Below are 8207 nucleotides of genomic sequence, written 5' to 3'. Positions count from 1 at the left end.
TTTTCTCTGCCCTCATTTCAAAAATAGGTGTGGTTGTAGATGGAAGGCAGTGGCTGTGTGCTATGAATACAATAAAGAGGAGATGGAAAAGACGACTCCTGTTAGCAGCTTCTGAAGACTGAGACATTACGTCCAGCCACATACCTACGATATGTACAAGTAAAAGAGATTTATGTACACACCCATATTTGCTAAAGTGTAGGATATGATAATTAAATAATTTTTCCTAAGATGCTTTTTAGAAATCAAGTTGTTATCTATTCCTCAGACTGTCAGTATACACATCTCTCTCATGTACCATATATTTAACTTCTGCTTAGGTTATATTACTCATATGCAATCCTTGTGGTAATTAACAACACCTCTATCAGTTCCTAGCTTGTCAAAAACCCTGCAAACAAACATAACTATCAATAATTGAGGGAATTACCCTTCGCTCATTTGAGACGAAGTCATGACGGTTGGTTTGTTTGTATTCCTTACTACTTGTATATTCACATACATCTTCTAGAGCTGGGTAAGGAGTTACTATGACCCCAGTCCTGGGGAGACTCATTCATGCCAGCACCTTCAGGCAATGAGACATATCACATCCAGGAACTGAAAAGTTCAACTTTACAAACCACAAGTTTTGCTTTGCTCTGTGTGCATTCAAACCTGAGTGCTGTTCTTACACTTCACAGATGCAACTATACACATGCTGATTTTGGTTCAAAAAGACACTTATTTTTGCCGATGTATACAGACTTGCATGTCCTGTAAAGGCATACAAGCAAGCCCTGGACCTGTGGCCCAGCTGGTTACAGGTCCATGGGTTACGTCAGTTCCAGCTCAGTTTTCAGAAGTTATGTCTACATTTTTTTCCTTGCATCAGGCAGTTCTTTCACAGAAAGCTAGTGCTGCAGTCATAGATGAAAAATGATGTATTGCCTGGGTCCAGAAATGTCAAGTGGACTAGTGGTAAGCGCATGCTGGGATGTGCATAGCAATGGCACCACTGAAATCCAGTGTGCAAAGCTGGAAGGCTGTCTTAGCCCATCTAGAACCTGGGCTTTTCCTTGACATCTACCAGCGAGACTCATTTTAATCCCTCCCAACAGCTTCTGTCTTTATCCTAAATAAGTCATGGAGCTTAAACAATGTTATTTAACCTCCCGTGCCCTCTCCCCATATGTCTACCAGTGCCAAACACCCATAAACTCATTCCAAAAAGCCACACGTTACCCAACCAATGCTGCCTAAGGAAAGCATTCAGGAGTGTTTATGGGGCAGTTGAAGTGTAATGATTTAGTAGATGTTTATAAATGTTTATACTGTACAGATTAACATTCCCCAGGGGGCCTGTAATGAAGAGAGTGCTCCAACTGGAATCAAACCAGCCAGCCTAGGCTGAATGAGCATGAATGAATCCTGCTGGCCTACCCTCATGAGCTGTTTACTCAGTTTGAATGGATTTCCTCTATCCACGCTCCTTCAGCGCTTTGTTTTGGGAGAGGCAGAAGAGGAATCTGGTCTCAGAAAGAGCACAGTTTGGAAAAAGGCTAGAAAATCCAGCCCATCACTTGGATCGTAGCAACTACTCACAAATTGCACTAGACAAAAGAACAAAGAGCCCAACCCTTCTGCTGTGGAAGTTGAGGCTGAAACTCAAAGGACTTCAAAGGAAGCTGAGTCTCAGACTTAGAACACAGTTTTCAAACATCGCACCCAAGTGCAAACACTGAAAATCATGGAAGGAACCAAGTCCTGCTTGGATCAGGGTCTCAGTATTTAGAACTCAGAAGTTTCATGTTAGGTCACCATATTTGAAAAACATGACTTCAGATAGTGTGACACTGTTCACAGCAACGGCTGGTGAGCTTCATTTTATGGAAGAAACACTGAACAATAGTGGTGGACAGCTTCACTGAATATCTAGCTGAAGGTGATGGACATCTTTCATTCAGAGTCAATGAGGGAACAACTTCAATTTCTTCAGTGATGTCTCAAAGAGTAAAAATATTTGCTACTGGTGCTGGGATGCATGCAATAGGTTTCTAATTGCCATAGGTTATTAACATGAACACCAAACACAAAAAAGTAAGGTTGGGAACTGGTGGGTGAAGCTGTGCCTGCCTTGATGCCTCAGAAGCAATGAGCAAGCAGGTTTTAAAAGATACAGCAGTTATGACCCTGGGAAGTAAGAGAGAAAGATACTTTCTTTTGGGCACGGTCCCAGGTCAAAAAAAAATCAGCCTGTGAAATCACAAGTAAGGAAACAAACCCCTCTGGATTTCTGCTGTGGTCAGGAGAGTAAGACTTTTTATAAATGACACATGGATATATTCAGAAAATGAATCATCTCAAAGAGGCCAGGAAAGGGTGGGAAGAAAATAGAAAAGATCGTGGCATGGCCATAGCCAGCACGGGCCAATAAAGGTAGCCAGAAACACCAAGCAGAATTCACTTCTCCAAGAGGGTGATACCACTGCCGGTGGATTTCTGCAGACTGAGGGCCCACAGTCTTTTCCAGGCTGGGCTTTTTTTGCTGATGTGATAAAATTTTTCACTTCTCCCAAAATTATTCTACCTCCGTCTCTGAGAGCTACATGTCTGCATAGGACAGACAGTAGCATCATGCACTACAGGTGTTCTCAAAATAAAATACAAAATATTCCTTGCAAACTCTTACACCATGAGCACTGAAGGTGGTCTCATTGAAAACGTCTGCTGTGATTCTGCAGCCTCTCTAATGCATCACACAGATGCAGAGGGCTCAGTATATAAAGACATTTCTTTCAAAGGGTTTCTGAGGTGTTTTTAAAGGCTCAAAAATAAGTTTGCTTTGAATCTTAGATGGAGACACTGGACAAAAGCAATTTTGTCTCAGTGGTTTATTTGCCCATCTCACTAAGCTGTCTGAGCTCGTTACAGTGTTTGGCAAACACTCCTGGTACAAGTTCTACACTCTAACCCCACTTGGGTCTTTAGACTCGTGGAAAAGACAGATATTTGAAATCTTCTAGAGCACTGTAACCATCAGGTAATTAGCTGTAGCAGCCTTATAAAGTAGGAAAGGCTCATGAGAGCTCTGAAGTGAAAGCACAAAATGCCTCCTGGAACTAATTTTAGAGTGGCTTGAAGTATTTAATCCTGCAAATTATTGCCAGTGAGGAAACATCAAGGTACTGCTCGATCTTAATAGTGGCAAACCAGCAGGAATGGTTCACCCTAAGCTGCCTCCTGCTGATGGCTAAGCAATCAGACACACTGCACACCACTCACAAGGTGCAGGGGCAGCTGTGTTTTGTTCCCAGTGACTTGCAAAGTGGCCTGGAGTTGTTCCTCTCTCCTTTATGTCTTCAAAGGATCCTTTATCAGCAACGCCAATGCAGCCCTACTTTGCAAACAGCAGAGAATAAGGAAGAGGGGGTTCAGCCAGCGCCCCACCACTGCAACATGCCAGATCCCTGCTCCACGGATGCTCTCTGTCCTTCAGAGGGCAGGCAAAGGGAACAAGCAGGCAGAGTGCTTTTCTCTTTCATAACTAGGGTCTGTCTCATTTTGAAAGATGCCTTTCTGATTCCTTGCTCTGCTAATACGTCCTCATTAATGAAGCTGAGGAGATTGGATTTATCCTTTCATCCCTCTAGGAGTCAGTTTCTCCATGTGTGAAATTGGGAAGCCTTGTGAGGGCTGCTTTTAGGGATACGAAATAGCAGATATGGGACTAGAAACAAACTTCCTAGGTTCTTAAACCCAATCAGATCTGCAACATCCTTCTTTATTTTCATCAGACACCATGTGAGGGAACTAGGAAACTCCATGTTTCCTCCCACTGGGAAGCCATTCAAGAATCCTGTTGCTGGGGTGGCTAAAAAACTTCATTTATTTTCCAGCCTGAATTTATTCATAGTCTATTAATACCCATTTGTTCTTAAGCCAAAATATTCTTTTATCTTTAATAAGTAGTCTGTCTAGCTCTGTGAGAGCTATATGCTTGATTGCTACAGACCCTAGGAGTTTCCTCTTCCACAAGCCGTAGGAAGAAGCGTTAAGAACAGAACGTACTGTAATGCCCCATGCAAATTTTGCAGGAACTCCTCCAGGTGTGTGCAAGAATCTATGTATTAATTTCAAAACTATTTCCACTACCAACTTTCCCAGCTGGAAAACTTGTCCCATCTTTTAAAAACAAAGAAGAGGCAACAAGCTAGAGTTTAACATTTTCTTGAAAACTGTTTCCCAAATAGTATAAGCTGCAACACCTCTTGCTCTCCAAAACCCACCAGGCACCAAGAAGCATATCTGCTACAGAAATAAGAATTAAGATCTTGCATATTTGTTTGAACAACAAGTACTTTGGAACTCAGTTTTTGTTTGTTTTTAGCACAGGCATCCCTTTGCACATGCACCATTTATATCTGCAAAGGGAAGCGATCAAAATGTCACAACTAAAGTTAACCAGAAAACCTTATTCATCTGTATTATGATTCACCCTTTAAATATAGGATTATGTCTTGTTTTCCACCAGATTCTACCTCAGGATGGACAGTACTCATTTAATGAGCAGATATTCAATATTTTGTTACACTGTCATTATTCAGCATGTGGCTTGAGGCCTTATTTACCACATAGTATTCAAAACCTGCTTGGAAGACACAATCGCTAATTTTCTTGTGCATTTTTCTAGGGCTCTTATCAGTATGGCTTATGAGTACTTCACAACACTGATTTACTTTAACAACACCCCATAAGATGAAAGAATATTATTATTCCTGTTTAACAGATGGGAAACTGAAACACAAAGAGATTCAGGTCAAAACAGCCTGCTAACGCTGGTTACCCAAACTGAGATGTCTGGGAAATGATTTCTCTGAATGTTTAATGTTGTACAGCATCATGTGTCAGAAGTACCACTGTCAATGTATTCTGCAAATGGGAACACAGAAAACAAAATAAAATTGAAGCCAGTTGGGAAGAAATTAGTTTAAATTGACTCCTCTAAGACTGGATGAGATTTTTGCAGTATTCCGATGCCTTAGCCATGAGATCCCCCATTTTCTTCTCAATCCTCTGCCTCTTACTACACCTCTCCCAGCTTCCATACCAAACACAGGCAGAGTCCATCAGACACCAGCTTCCTCCTCTCCCCAGCCATGACTCATCTCCTGAGCTGCTCCACCTTCTGAACCAAATGGGACCAAAATCCCCCACTAAATACAGTACACAGTCATGTAATTAAAGACTATATCAAACATAAGTACAAAAGGAAGCCAAATAAACACTATGCAGGAAACCTTAATTTCATGATTTCCTGACACCCTTTTCTAAAAAATAAGCTTTTCAAGGAGAACACTGTCTCCATTATATATACATACAAAAAGGTAAATTTTTTATATAAAACTGATATATATATTTATATGTATATATAAGGTAAACATATATGATAAAAATGTCGTAAGTGTAATAATATAAATTTTCATGTATTTATATTCTTGTTCTTGAATCATATCAGCTCAAATTTTCCAAAAATTGCAAAAGGTACCTGGTATGGAATACTAAGCCCAAATGCTTAAAGTTTTCAAGCTGAAATTAGAGGTGATCAAAGTCTGCCTATAGCTTTCAGTTCAGCATTTGGCCTGTGTCTTTCTGTTCCAGGGAATCAGGGTATACATGCTTCGGTGAATCAGGACCACCTCTGTTTTGCAACGTTCACTGCTGAAGGAATACATAGAGGCAGTACTCCAAATTTCCAGTATGCAGGAAATTCAGTTATTTGATAATTTCATTTCATTCTGAATTGGTAGAACACCTAGGCCTCCCTTGCCTCAAACTTTCAAATTCCCCTCAAAATTTTATTTGTGTTGGGTTTAAATTGTTCTAAGTAAATCAAGCAGAGCTCATACCAACATGGGAAATTTCTATGTGAATGTTCAGAGTTTGACAGAGTTACAAGGAAATAAAGCCTGGAAAGTTTCAAGCAATCCTAGTCTCAGGTACATCACCAGTTATTTCTAAAATACCACTGTACTAGAATATAAAACTTGTAATTAACAACTTATTGAGAGCGCTATGTGTTATTTTCAATACAGTGATACCAGATACTTTTACTGCCTCTCCCACTTAGATATAGCAGATCGAGGAACGGAGCTCTGTACTCCCCCCACCCACAGGCCTGCCTCATTTCATACGTTTGAGAAAAAAGGACCCAAATCTGAACCCTTTTAGTCTAAACGAACCAACACTAACTGGAGAAACAAGGAACGGCAGCTCTGTTTCCCATACAGATGCAGCGACGCGCAGGCAGAGCCATGCCAGGCCCGCCCACTTGCGGCTCTGAGCACGGGTAACAACACTTGTGGGCAGATACAGGGTACTTCTGAGAGGTAAACCCAGGGTTTGGGCTAACCAGGCGTTAAATGTCATGACAAGCTGGACAGTCTGGCCGTTTCACTGCTTTATATCTTGTTATTTTGTGTTTTCTATTGAGGGGACCAGAAGAGTGCAAAATGTAGCTTGACCCAGATGCCTTTGAAGGAAACCCTAGGGCTTGCTGTGAACCTGGGCTCCTAGTTCACAAAGGATCCATCAGAAGAACTACATCAGAACTGTTCGATCCAAAAAAAAAAAACCCAAAACCCTATGTCAGGATCTTCTATTTTGAAGGGAGGTGAGAAATCAGGATTAAGCTCTCAGCTGAGAACGGCTCTTTCCGTAACGCTCCGGCAGTGGCAACCACTCAGCCCCGCGGCTGCCAGCAGCCAGTGAGGAATTCCCCTGTCATGAGGGCCATGACTCACGCGTGCCCCTGCTGCTTCTCTTCCCTCAGATGCAGGGGCCATACTTGTGGTCTGGGATGTGTCAGGAGAAAGGACCTGGCAGCGTTCCCCTCTCTTACACAACCTCCCTGCTCCTGCCCAGAGGCACCATCCGCCCAGGGCAGGGAGCCGCTGCAGGTGACACGGGCTAGACGATCCTTTTGCAGCTGGTATTCATTCTCCTCCTTCATTTTCCTTATTCCTCTGCTTCTCTGTAATAATCAGAGTAACTCGGTCGGCTCCCAAGCAATCACGATACTGTCAGAAAAGTCAATGGGATTTTTAGCATCGGTTTCAGTGGCGTAACAGGAGGCTCCACACACAGCAGCGCTGAAACAGGTATCGAGGTCCCCCATCGCTGCTGTCGCTACAGCAGTGTGAGCAGTTTGCAACATTTGTATTTGTGGTCTGGGTATTTATTACTGTGTTTTTCACCAGCCCTTTTAATGCCTCCAGGAGTAATTTACGGCGACAGAATAGCATGAAAGTGCAGATTCCACTTATTTAAATCTCTGGATCGTATGAGAAGAGCAGGTTTCACATTGTTTCCTCCCCATAAATGGCTTTCTGAGGCAGTAAAAGCCATGTAAAAGCAAACATAAACACTGTATAAACACCAAGATATTCAGGTTTGTTTGGGCTTACCCAAATACTGCATGGAGATTTTCAGGTTCTGGTTCAGGCTCCGTTTTGCTAAATCATTCCATAAAAACCTTGCAGGTTTTGGTTATTGTTAACATAACTAACTAGATACATGTACTAAAATGTCTTCTAACTAATTTTACTACAGGAGAAGATTATAAAAACAGTTCTTAGCATTGAATTTGTTACTTTTCAGATCGATGAGTAATGTGTGTGACCGTTGTGGTTCTTTTTTTTTCTTTTTTTTTTTTTGGCAGCTCTTACTGCTCCTGCTCCAGAGCATGAAGCAGACTGCTCTGGACACCCAGGACAGTCCAAGTTTCCAGCAACTGACATGCTGGTTATTTATTTTATAAAATAAGTGAATTAGTGAAGCATGACTAATAAACTTTTTATTCCAGTGAACACTCATCTGTGCAGTCACACTGTGAATTGTAAGCTTTTGGTGCTAAGAGCAATACCGGTGACCTGGGACATCCCACCAAGTTTCCATCCTGGGGCTGGGTGGTGTAGTTTTGGAGCTATCCATCAAACACACAAAAAAAGCTTTGCATTGTTTGAAGTGTGATATGACATTTCTGAAATAAGTAGCATTTGCCTATGTAAGGCAAATTAAAGAGGTTTCTTTGCCCTGTCTTTTCTCATTAATTGGTACTCTGACTCCTTAATTTCCAGATAAACTCATAGACCATAAGATACAATGTTTGTCTACTTCAGTTCTACTGTATTTAATGCTTTGCCTCATGAGATTTAATTTATTACAGT

Source organism: Chlamydotis macqueenii, chromosome 16, assembly GCF_036417535.1.
Source record: "Chlamydotis macqueenii isolate bChlMac1 chromosome 16, bChlMac1.mat, whole genome shotgun sequence".
NCBI classification, from domain to species: domain Eukaryota; kingdom Metazoa; phylum Chordata; class Aves; order Otidiformes; family Otididae; genus Chlamydotis; species Chlamydotis macqueenii.
Note: the sequence above shows the minus strand (reverse complement) of the source record.